Source organism: Podarcis erhardii (genome assembly GCF_964252035.2).
Source record: "Podarcis erhardii genome assembly, chromosome: 17".
NCBI lineage: Eukaryota > Metazoa > Chordata > Lepidosauria > Squamata > Lacertidae > Podarcis > Podarcis erhardii.
In genome coordinates, this window is record NC_138515.1 from 32,874,083 (window position 1) to 32,887,350 (window position 13,268).

The following is a 13,268-nucleotide window of genomic DNA, read 5'->3' on the forward strand; positions in this document are numbered from 1 at the left end:
GACCTTACTGTGCCTCAAGGACAGCCGATCTGTAACTCAGCACACCATTTTAACTAGGTAACTGGTAACAAACCTAAGATCCACTTGTGGTGGAAGATAAGTTAAATATTTAACATATTGCAGTCTCTAGGATGGAGATCACTCTACCCACTTTGCACTGGTACAGTACAGCTGGGCCTCTGGCCAGAATCATGCTGCATTCTAATGTGAAACCCAATATATGTGCATGTCTCTAGCCCACATAATTGCAGAGATAAATCTAAAGCTTCATGGTATATTTACAGTAGAGAAAGGTGGAATTCTAGACCTCAGGAGGTTGCGTTATTCCTTGCTTAGCACAACTACTGGACAGCCCCATGGTCTCCACTCCCATGTTGCCACCCCCACAAATCTGTTTTTTAATGTTTTCTTCATGCTCACTTTTTCTTTCCCAGGCCCCCCAATAAACTCAAAATTCTAAATTCTGCATGAAAAAGACAACATATGCAAACCAAAATCATGTGCTGTTTTTGAACTGTAGCCTGGCAATAGAATTTGGAATATTTTGATGCAAAGCTCTGTAGAAGTTGTGTCTAGCATAACGTTGGAAATTGCTCCCCATATGCTGCTTATACTGTTTTTATTGAGCCTAAGTCTTGGAACATTGACATTGTTCTCATCGAAATCAGTGGCAAAACACTGTATGATGCATGGATATCCAAAGTGATTCTTTTGTTGAAAAGTAAAAATTGAGGGGGCTAGAATGGTTTTCAGCCTAAGCAGAGTGGAATTGGGCTTTGCATTAGGTTGAATAGTTTTCAGCCACTTTCTGTACATGGAAACAGTGCATACTCATGCTGGTACTACATTACTGCTACATTTGTGTTCCCTAAAACATTTATGTGCAGCAGATAGTAATCTTCTTTTTAGAGCAGAACTGCACAAACAAGACAGTGTCATTGTTGGGAATACTTGGGTGGATTAGCTGATTTTGTTTGTTGAATAGCCCTCCATGCTTATTTTAAAAGTTTTTCAGACCACTCTGCATGCAGTTTCTTCCAGTTTTGAGTTTGCCTCTCTACCCCACCCCACCCTTACTGGTTTCCAATGTGCATGAGTATATCAATTAAAATGGGCCTGAGCATCTGGATCTACTGGATAGATCTCTGAGATATTTGTAATAGATCTGCAACAGTTTCTGGCCTCTGTTTTTTAAAAAAGCAAAAGCAAAAGCAGCAACAAGTAGATTTCTCATTTCACTTTTCTAAGTTAGGCTGTTGAAGCTGGGAAAGCTTGGGGAAAATTAAGAGTAGATTTTTTTTTATGTGAAAGGCCTGTGGGCTCTGTTCTACTGCTGCAAACAAATTCCTGACCCATGCATGTACTTAGAGGCTTCCTGTTTTAAGTGTATATATCCCTCCCCCCAACACACACACATTTTGCATGTGACTTCAGAGAAGGCGACACAAACTGAACATTGTGACAAATTAAACCAGCTGACGTGGAATATAGGGCAGAGCCAACCTGTTAAATAGTGGACATTAGCAACCCACAGAGCCCCCTAGATCTGCTGCCCCTGTCCACTTGCTGCCTCCAAGCAAGTGAGCAGTGACAGGCCAGCAGCCTCAACGTGCCTCTCCCTCTGGGCAAGTGCTGCAGCATGGGCCTAGAGCAGGCACCCCCAACCTGCGGCCCTCCAGATGTTTTGGCCTACAACTCCCATGATCCCTAGCTAACAGGACCAGTGGTAAGGGATGGTGGGGATTGTAGTCCAAAACATCTGGCGGGCCGAAGGTTGGAGATGCCTGGCTTAGAGGGACAGGCCAAGCTATTCACCAGTAGTGGTAAGGAAGAGAGTAGGCTACTCGGAGTGGTGGGAGGACCTATTACAGACCTCTTACCCAAATCCTGCCCCTAAGCATCAAGCTGTATCCGCTGAGCCCTAATAATGTGGGTTATGTTCTAACTACATATTGGGGGGACAGGAAGAGGAAAAATGCTTGCCCTCTCAAAAAATGGAAATATTTTTTCCCCTCCCAAGATAGAGGGTTGGGTCTGAGGATCACCCATGGAGAGCTCTTTTCATGACACAGGTTAATCCAATGCTACAATACACACAACCGCCAAAAATGGAAATTGGAAGTTCAGCATAAATAAGTACTCCAATAATTCATAGTCACTCAAGTTAATTGTGACTTGTGCGGCTATTCGCTGAAAACCAAAAGCTGAATGGAATTACTCTAATTGCTTTCCAAGCATCATTGAAACTAATTACCTAATTAGTCTTTAATGACTTAAGGCAAGTACTTCTGTTCCATTTTAAAAGAGTGGTTTAAAATTAGATTTTCCGCTTGTTATAATCGCTAGTAATTTGAGCTTTACTTCTGCACACTGCTTTTGCATCAGGAGAACTAAAGGGGGGGGGGAGCATTGTGTCTCTCTAAAAGTTCTTTTATATTCTTCAGAACATACAACACCCTACCCTAAAAATAAAATACTTCTCCCAATTCTAGAGGGAGAGGTCAGGGACAGAATTATATAGAGCCAGAAATAGAAAGTCTGAATTCATGCCTGCTGATTTGCTATCACTGTGCCTTGAGTTATAAAAGTGCTGCTTGCATTTGTTGCTTTGGTAAGAGTGCTACATGGGGTGAACTCACTGCCATGAAATACCGTAATTTTTTGCTCTATAAGACTCACTTTTTCCCTCCTAAAAAGTAAGGGGAAATGTGTGTGCGTCTTATGGAGCGAATGCAGGCTGCGCAGCTATCCCAGAAGCCAGAACAGCAAGAGGGATTGCTGCTTTCACTGCGCAGCGATCTCTCTTGCTGTTCTGGCTTCTGAGATTCAGAATATATATTTTTTTCTTGTTTTCCTCCTCCAAAAACTAGGTGCGTCTTGTGGTCTGGTGCGTCTTATAGAGCGAAAAATACGGTATGTCAAATTTTAAATCTTAAGCCACTTCAGAAAATTTCGCTAATCAGATGCAATGCCATTTCCCCTCTTGTTTGGCCATGCAACAAATTGAATATATTTGCTTCATTATTGAGTTTATCACAGTATTTGGTCTGGGGAGTTCTAATGCCATCCCTGGTCTCCCTTCTCAAGCTTTATGCGGTAGAGACAACAACTCTATTATAGTTTGTGTACCGTCTTGACAGCCATGAAATGTGGCTCTTTAAGTCTGGCTTCAGTGGACTCTAGATTTTCTTTTTCAGGAATTAAGATAATCCAAGGGATGAATTAATACGCTGCTACATGTGAAGTGTCACTTGTTAATGTTAAAAATGTGAAAGACATCACAGATTGACAGGCCATAATGAAAGGCTCATAATCACAGCAATTGTTTAAACTATGTGTTGAACCCATTAAAATCTAGCTGCAACAATGGTAGATGAATGCACTGAGTTCTTGTTTTAAAGAAGAAAAAGGATACAAGTAACAACTAAAAACAAATACATTAGAATTAGTAGGTTTTTAAAAACATTTTGTTGCTCCTCTTCTACTTTGCTTCAGACATGTTAGATTTAGTTATTTACAAGTCCTACATTCTAACAACAACACAATTCTGGTTTATCCAGTATTTTTACAACATGCTCACTTCTCTCCTCCAAACAAAATTTTAATAATGGACAACACCCATTTTCTCTGTACTAGGTTATTTATGTACATGCCTGGCAACTGATGTGTGACCACTCCATAATTTTTATGTAGAATGCAAAAGCTCTCTGTGGTCACATGTGCAAGTCATCACTTGCTGTTGTAGACATAAAAATGCTGAGCATGCAAATATTCAATTCTATACAGTGGTACCTCGCAAGACGAATGCCTCGTAAGACGAAAAACTCGCAAAACGAAAGAGTTTTTCGTTTTTTGAGTTGCTTCGCAAGACGGATTTCCCTATGGGCTTGCTACGCAAGACGAAAACGTCTTGCAAGTTTGTTTCCTTTTTCTTAAAACCGTGCATTCACTTCGAGGAGCAACTCATAGCACGCGGTGTGGTAGCCTTTTTTGAGGTTTTTGAAGACTTTGGTGATTTTTGAAGCTTTTCCAAAGTCCGTGCTTCGCAAGACAAAAAAATCGCAAGACAAAAAAACTCGCAGAACGAATTAATTTTGTCTTGCGAGGCACCACTGTACATGTTTACTCACGAGTAAGTCTCACTCCGATTGCAGTGGACTCTTCCATTGAACTCAAAGGGGCTTACTTCTGAGTAGACATGCCTATGATTCTGCCTGTGCCTATGAGTAGACATGCCTATGTCTGCTGTATAGTATTTCTCCCCTGCTAGACCAAGAACATGTGTGAGTTATACTCAAATATTTTAAATTACGTATTTTAGCGTGGAGTACTAAAGCTCCATTTTCTGAATGAATAGGAACAGTACTCTCCATCAAGGAAAAATCCTCTAATTGACTTCAGCTGTTTCCCCCCCTAAAATGAATATATTCTCTTAAAGATCCTGGGTTCTTTTAAACAACAACAACAATCTCTCTTTGATTGTCCACTCTAGATGTTTATACATTTACATATATATACTTCTTATATTTTTCTTCCTTGAAAATATTTGGCTGGTTGAAATAATTCATCCCCCCACCTCCACAGGCAACTTTCCTATATGTTTAAAAGCCATAAATATCGAGTGCAGAATCCTTCTAAGAGACCCAGAGCCAATCAGAAGGGATTTTTTTTTAAGCACTGCATTTGAGCTATTTATATAATCTCTATATGCATACTCTTTTGGATTGCTTGTATAGTTCAGTCACTTTTTACACCGTTAAAGCGAGGAGATAACAAAGAAAAATTCAGTTAGTGTAGGAATTGGGAACCTGTGACCTGCCAGATGTTAAGACCGCAGTGTCCACCTTCCCTGCCCCTTAACTATGCTGGCTCAGCGTGAGAGTTTAGTCAGACAACATCAGGAGAGCTGCTAGTTCCTTATCCCTGGGCTTCATGTATCAGGTATTCATGTATTTTCGGCTTTTGGACTGCCATTAATACACACGGAGGGGGCTTGGCTCATTCATTATTGTGATGTCAATCTGTAGTGGTGCAATTGTTGATAACCACAGGCCTAGGGGCACCTCTGCTTGATTTAGTCCATCTACCATGAAACACTTATTCATAGTGGATGTTGGCTGTCATCCTGCCTCTTATTTCACTTTCCTAAAGTTTATATTTTTCTTCTGAAATATTAAAAAGGGCAAGAGTCAGCCTTGTGAACTGGGGATTTTCTGGCTGTCTCTAAGCTGGCATCCTGCATATGTAATTTTTAAAAGTTTAAAAAGAATATTGTATATAAAAAATAAAGAATGTCTTTAAAAGAAAGTGTTTGCTGTGAGCGTATCTTTGGGTGTAAAAGGACTGTAGACAGCAGGTGGGATTGGCTTCATTCACCTAATGAAGTTACTGTTATTTTGCATTGTGTTATAAGCTTCTCAAGATGTGTGAAGCTCATGTGGGTGTTATCTATAGGGTGCTTTCTTAGTAAAAAAAAATTCCCTTGAATCAGTTGTATCCGCCTGGATTGCCTTTCATTGTTGCAGAGGAAGGAGAGCTGCATTGCACTAATGAGACTTGGCTCCTGCTAAGGAGGTATTAGGCGGAAGATGAGATTGCAAAGAAGCTAAATGAATTATTTGCATCTGTTTTCACTGTGGGGAAATGGGCAGATCCCTGTGCCTGAACTAACTTTCTCAGGAAGGGAGTCTGGAAATTAAAAATTAACAAATCACCAGGTCCAAATGACACCCACCCAATAATTTTTACCTTGAATGTGAAACCGCTGATCTTCTAACAAATAAATGTGAAATATATATAAACTTATCGTGCTGCAGGACTGGAAACTGGCCAATGTAACACCAATTTTTAAAAGGGGTCCAGGGAGTATCAAGGAACTTACAGATCAATTAGCCTAATGTCTGTTTCATGAAAAGTGGTGGAAAGGCATTATTAAGATAGAATTACCATAGCTAGAATAACAATGCTTGCTGAAGCATAAGCAGCCTTTGGAGACACAGCGTGCCTTTTGGAAAGCATCCATTAAAAATAAGAATAACATGGATTTGTAAAATCCTTGATTTCCCCATCAGGTGACACCTTAGACACAGCCAGTTAATAGATTTTTAATCATCATCATGACGCCTACATGGGTCACCCAGTAACACGGCTCACTAGTTGGATCAGAAGCACAACATAGTAAAATACAGTATTAAAACTCCATAAACATGGCAAAATCTATGGACTAATAAAAATGCACTAACTCTTTATGGTTGGCACAAAAAAAAGAGATGGTGGCGATGCCTCAAGCAGTGCTGAAGAAATTATGTATGGAGGAAAAAAGGGAGTAAAAAATATCTTTTTTTTAAAAAAAGGATACATTTCAAAGGAAGCTACAAACAAGCAGCAGCCCAAATTAGCCAGTTCAAGACAAGCTTTCATTACCACAAAGAGAATGCTTTGGGAGGGAAACTACCATGGTCGCTCACAGTGCAGTTCCACTTCCCTCCTTTCAACAAGTTTTTAGTGTTTTGCCATCTTTTCTGGTACTTGGACAGAAAAGATGTAGAGATAAATATAGATTCTCCTGTCAAACAAACTGCATCTCACTCTGGGATGTAGTTTGCACTATAACCAGACTAGCAGCACTGGCACCACAACAGGTGCCATATAAATAACACCCGCATTTGCAAGGATCTGATCATTTTAGTGTCGCAGTGCTAACACTTTGCCTATTGAGATCAAGCAGGCGCCTTCGCCTTTTTGGCACCTGCTAAAAGCTATCCCTGTTTTGGACAAGTCTACCTAGATGCTTAGAAAGCTGAGTCAATTCTAATCTGCTCTAGGATTTTCAACTTTTGTTAATAGGATCATAGATTTGTAGAGCTGGAAGGGACCACAAGGGATATCTAATACAATCCCCCTGCAATGCAAGAATCTTTTACCCAACATGGGGCTGGAACCCATGACTCTTATGCTTTACTGACTGAGTAAAGGTAAAGGGACCCCTGACTGTTAGGTCCAGTCGCGGACAACTCTGGGGTCGCAGCGCTCATCTCGCTTTACTGGCCAAGGGAGCCGGCGTACAGCTTACGGGTCATGTGGCCAGCATGACTAAGCCGCTTCTGGCGAACCAGAGCAGCGCACGGAAAAGCCGTTTACCTTCCCGCCGGAGCAATACCTATTTATCTACTTGCACTTTGATGTGCTTTCGAACTGCTAGGTTGGCAGGAGCTGGGACCGAGCAACGGGAGCTCACCCTGTCGCGGGGATTCGAAACACCGACCTTCTGATCGGCAAGCCCAGAAGCTCTGTGGTTTAGACCACAGCGTCACCCCGAGTAGGGTTATTGTGGATTTTCCCTTGGTTTTACTGCTTTATCTTTTCATAAACCGCTTTTTACATTTGCTTTTAAACTACCAAGCGGTAGTTTCATAAATTTCATAAAATAAAAGAATATATTTTGTGTGCTGTTGCTGCACAGAGCAACTTTCACTGTACTCTTTTTGGTGCCTGATGAAAACCATCCCTATTTTAGACAAGCCTACCCAGATGCTTTTGAATTCTGGTGCTGGAGGAGACTCTTGAGAGTCCAATGGGCTGCAAGAAGATCAAACCTCTCTATTCTGAAGGAAACCAGCCCTGAGTGCTCACTGGAAGGACAGATCCTGAAGCTGAGTGCCTGGCATGCTCTGGTCCATGGGGACACGACTAAACAACAAAAAACCCAGATGCTTAGAAAGCTGAAGCAATTCCATTCCACTTTAGTATTTTCAACTTTCATTATGCCTTAAAAGTTGGGTTGAGGATTTCCCCTCGGTTTTACTGCTTTCCCTTTTCGCAAGCTGCTTTGGGTGTTGTTGTTGTTTTTAACTATCTTGCCACGTATAGAAAAGCAGAATAAACCAGTGGTTCCTCCAGGGCGTGGCAGGAGAGGATGCCAAACGTGGCAGGAAGAAGATTCAAGGGCAATCCCAGAAACATATGAAGGTGCAGAGCCGCAGTGCCAGTTCTCTTGCAGAATATTTTCAAAAAGAGCACCGGGTGATATTGAGGACAATCCTTGTCAGCAACAAAAAAACAACAACAAAAAACAAAAAACATCCGGTGCGGCGCGAAAAAATTTTGCATTCTGCAATGGCGAGACCCAGAGTTGGGGGGTCTGGAGTTTGAGAACCACTGAAATAAACTAGATAAATTGCACCTTATAGACCAACTACTGTAAGTTAGTTCTAGGTATGAGCTTTCGTGTGCATGCACACTTCTTCAGCATGCACACGAAAGCTCATACCTAGAACTGACTTAGTTGGTCTTTAAGGTGCTACTGGAAGGAATTTTTTGTTTTGACTATGGCAGACCAACACGGCTGCCTATCTGCAACTAGATAAATTGCGTGGCTGCAAAGAGCAACCGCGAGCCGCCACTTCTTCTTCTTCTTCTTCTTCTTGCAGGGCGCCGCCTTCGCGCCGCAATTAATCCAATAAAGAAACGGAGGAGGAGGAGGAGGAGGAAGGGTGGCGATGCCGCCGGGCGTTGGGGGCGGCGGAGGGGAGTCTCCTCGGGCGGAGGCGGCGGAGCGGGGGGCGGCGAGGGGCCGCAGCGGGCCAAGGAGGCGAGGAGCCCGGCCGGCCTTTGTCTGCCTGGGCGCCGAGGAGGAGGAGAGGTAGGGAGGCGCGGGCGAGGAGAAGGCGCCCGGTGCCCGGCTCTCGAGGAGTTCGGCCGAAGGGGACGGGCCGCCCGGGGTGGTGGCGACAGAGGGAGGGTCATTTCTTTCCCCCTTGCCCGGAGGAGGAGGCCCTCCCGCCTTCCAGCCCCGCCGAGCATTTCCATGCAGGCAGCTCTGCACATGGGGGGCTTCTTCCCCTGCCCGAAAAACCCAGGGGGGGGGGTTTCACTTGGAGGCCTCCTCCTCCTTTTAGCCCCCCGGGGTGCCCAGGAGAGGGGAAGGGGGGCTGGGGGTGGTTCAGCTTTTGCTGCTCATTTACTCCTCATTTACTCCATTTCCCACCAAGCTCCACCCTGCTTCCCTCTTGCAGACCCTCCAGCATTTCTCCAATGAAAAGGTTGCTGTTTGGTCATTTGGTCGCGTCCGCCTCTTCGTGACCCCCTGGCCCAGAGCATGCCAGGCGCTCCTGTGCTCACTGAGCACACAGGAAATTCTCCCCAAGATGCCCCATTGACGTGGATGTGCACTGTGCAAGAATGCAGTGATGCTCCCAAGGCGCATGGTTCATGCCAATGGGGCATGCGCAGAACGACTTCCTAGCACATAAGCTTTGTTAAGCTGCTCGCTTCAGCGTTTGGTAGAAGGGTTGTTGTTGTGTAGTTGTTTAGTTGTGTCCGACTCTTTGTGACCCCCTGGACCAGAGCACGCCAGGCACTCCTGTCTTCCACTGCCTCCCGCAGTTTGGTCAAACTCATGTTAGTGGCTTCAAGAACACTGTCCAACCATTTTGTCCTCTGTCGTCCCCTTCTCCTTGTGCCCTCCATCTTTCCCAGCATTAGGGTCTTTCCCAGGGAGTCTTCTCATGAGGTGGCCAAAGTCTTGGAGCCTCAGCTTCAGGATCTGTCCTTCCAGTGAGCACTCAGGGCTGATTTCCTTCAGAATGGAGAGGTTGGATCTTCTTGCAGTCCATGGGACTCTCAAGAGTCTCCTCCAGCACCAGAATTCAAAAGCATCCATTCTTCGGTGATCAGCCTTCTTGATGGTCCAGCTCTCACTTCCATACATCACTACTGGGAAAACCATAGGTTTAACTATACGGACCTTTGTTAGCAAGGTGATGTCTCTGCTTTTTAAGATGCTGTCAACAACAGGACACAGGTGGCACTGTGGTTTAAACCAGAGAGCCTAGGGCTTTGCCGATCAGAAGGTTGGCAGTTCGAATCCCCACGACAGGGTGAGCTCCCGTTGCTCAGTCCCTGCTCCTGCCAACCTAGCAGTTCAAAAGCAAGTCAAAGTGCAAGTAGATAAATAGGTACCACTATGGCGGGAAGGTAAACGGCATTTCCGTGCACTCTGGTTTCCCTCACAGTGTTCCATTGCACCAGAAGTGGTTTAGTCATGCTGGCCGCATGACCTGGAAAGCTGTCTGTGGACAAACGCCGGCTCCCTCGGCCTGAAAGCAAGATGAGTGCCACAACCCCATAGTCGCCTTTGACTGGACTTAACCATCCAGGGGTCCTTTATCGTTTCCTTATTCATCCTGCCAACCTAGCAGTTCGAAAGCACATCAAAGTACAAGAAGATAAATAGGTACCGCTCCAGCGGGAAGGTAAACGGCGTTTCCGTGCGCTGCTCTGGTTCGCCAGAAGCAGCTTGGTCATGCTGGCCACATGACCCGGAAGCTGTACGCCGGTCCCTCGGCCAATAAAGTGAGATGCGTGCCGCAACCCCGGAGTCGGCCACGACTGGACCTAATGGTCAGGGGTCCCTTTACCTTTACTATTCAACAACAACAAGTGCTTTTAAAAAAAATTGTTGAGGGGCACTCTCATTTTGACTCAAGAAAATCATCATTATATAGTTCAAATCGGGGAAAATAAATGGACAGTAAATGGACAAAAGTATAAAGATTCACAAAATGTTTAGGGCTATGTGTCCCCCCAGAAAAAAGCACTGATAATAATAATATTTATACCCCGCCCATCTGACTGGGTTGCCCCAGCCACTCTGAGCAGCTTCCAACATGCATAAAAACATAATAAACATTAAGCATTAAAAAACCTTCCCTGTACAGGGCTGCCTTCAGATGCCTTCTAAAGGTTGTTTAAGTTACTTCTCTCCTTGGCTCAGGGGTCACATAACTTGATACTGTCCAAATTTCCATACCCTCCACAACATTTCTCCAGTGAAAACAGGGACATCGTGTTCCAGAATAATGATAATAATACTCTGTGTGGCTTCCAACACATATAAAAGCAGAATAAAACTATATAGGGCTGCCTTCAGATGCCTTCTAAAGGTTATCTCCTTGGTTCAGGGGTCACATAACTCCCTGTCATCCAACATTTCTCCAGTGAAAATAGGGACGTCCTAAGGAAAAGCGGTACATTCCGGGATCAAATCAGACACTGGGACAGCGCTTGTAAATCCAGGACTGTCCCTGGAAAATAGAGACACTTGGATCGTTTGCTGTTCTTTCAGCCTGATCCAACAGGATAATGCACTACCACCACCAGCAGCCATTTAATAAGGTTTTAGGCTGCACTTCTGCGTCTCAAGACCAGGCCATTCAAACTCTATTCATTTATTGCATTTATGTCCCCATTTTTCTTCCAAAGGAGCTCAAGGTGGCATAACAATCAGGAGGAGGCCGATTAGGGGCTGGTGCTTTCTCCTTCTTGAGTCATGGAGGGGAAAGAGGAGGAGAGGAACCACCAGCCATTGAAGCTGCGCTGCCACTGCGTTCAGCTCCATTCCCCTGGTTCCTTCTGACATCCTTGTATCACACATATGCCACGTGTGCATCATCACACACACACACACCGTCTTCTGCTCAAGTTGGCACCTCTGCGCTGAACTGCCTATAATTATTCAATATTTGTCCCACAAGTAACAATATCTGGTCACTCCTGTTCTACACCACACGTGAGGCTATTACTTTGTGGGCCCTTCCTCTGCAGCAGAGCTTTCCAAACTGTGTTGCAACGCATTAGTGTGTCGGCTGCAGTGTGTAGGTGTGTTGCACGAATGCTCCCCGCACTCCTCCCAGGTGTGGAAAGGGGTTAGTTTAACCTCCACTTTCCTAGTGAAACTGAATTACTGCGTCGCAAAATGATGCATGTCTAAAAAGTGTGTCACCAACATGAAAAGTGTGGAAAGCTCTGATCTACAGGGAAGAGGGATGATGATGATTTGCTTAATGCTGAAATTGCACAGTTGTGGCAGTGGGTTTGTATATACAGCAAAGAGTCTCGTGGTACCTTTAATAATAACACATATATTTATTTATTTATGCATTTATTTATTTCATAAGATTTATATACTGCTTATTGTGAAAACCAACCAACCAACCGCAAGGTGGTTTCCAAAGAGACTTTAGAACTTTACTTTCCAACCATTGGAAATGTCCACTGGGGGGGAGCACAAAGAGAAGAAATCACGTGAGGCATATGCACCAACGAAACCATACACCTTCATCTGCCCCACCTGCAATAAAACATGTCTCTCCTGTATCGGTCTCTACAGCCACAGTAGGTGCTGTAACTGTCCAGCAGTTTGACTGAAACAGATTAAAATTACCTCAGTTTTCTAAGGATCTTGGTAGGCTTCTAAACAAGAACGTTTATCATGGCATAAGTACATGGGCGAGTGTCCCTTTTATCAGATACATGAAATGCTATCCTTACTTGGCAGACACAGTAGAAAAAATGTAAAAAGTGAGTTCTGGGGAAAAGGGAGGCGGGGACACCAGACTGTGACAATTACATTAAAACCTAAATGTAAAATAAGTACAGCAACCATTCAAAAATGTAAAATAAGTACAGCAACCATTCAAAAATGTAAAATAAGTACAGCAACCATTCAAAAATGAAATATCCTGGCATTGGTAGATTGCAGCATAATCCATTCCTAACCATGTCTGCTCAGAAATAAATTATTTTGAATTCAATGAGGCTTAGGCTGAAGTAAATGAGATTACAATTACAGTCTTAATTAGCACCTGTAATGGGATAAAAACCTGTTATCGTGATTCAGGCTGTACACACACACACAGAGTACCCATATCTGTTGTAACAAAGTGCATTGTGTTTTGCGGGGCAGAAGGGAGGTGTGTTGAAGGGACTGAAAATTTAATAATCGAATTTGCATTATTTCTACTAGCAGATTCAATTAGCAAAATGTCCAGGCAACTGAGTGCAGTTCTTGTTCTCTGTCCCTCTCTCACACTTTTAAAAAAAAACAAGTGTGATACAAAAACTTGTACAATTCTGCACATACCTACCTGGGAGTAAGTCCCATTGAATTTAGTGGAAGTTACTTCTGAGTAGACATGAACAGGCTCCCGCTGTGAACAGGGTTTTTTTTAAAAAAACGTGCTAGTATACCAGTGAATTCATTTATGATGAGAAATACACCCGATAATTATAAAGCTGCGTTGTGGCCAGAGGAATACAGCTTTTTATTTGACAGAATGAATAAAATATGGAATTAGTGAATTGATGTCCACAGTATTTAATACATAAGAAATCCACAGTTTTCTTCATATTTGGACAAATACAAGTTTCCTCCAAAGAGCTCAAGGCAACATACATTGTTATCCTTCGTCCATTTTATCCTCACCAGA

The 13,268-nt window shown here is 43.6% G+C and overlaps 1 long non-coding RNA gene across 1 annotated transcript; it reads right to left on the reverse strand.

The window, feature by feature from the left end:
• Positions 1-385: 385 nt before the first annotated feature.
• On the reverse strand, positions 386-5,576 carry LOC309332532. The gene is made up of 2 exons (XR_014152123.1): positions 4,127-5,576; positions 386-3,792 (listed from the first exon to the last, which is right to left on the reverse strand). It is a non-coding gene; the product is annotated as an uncharacterized lncRNA (long non-coding RNA).
• Positions 5,577-13,268: the final 7,692 nt, after the last annotated feature.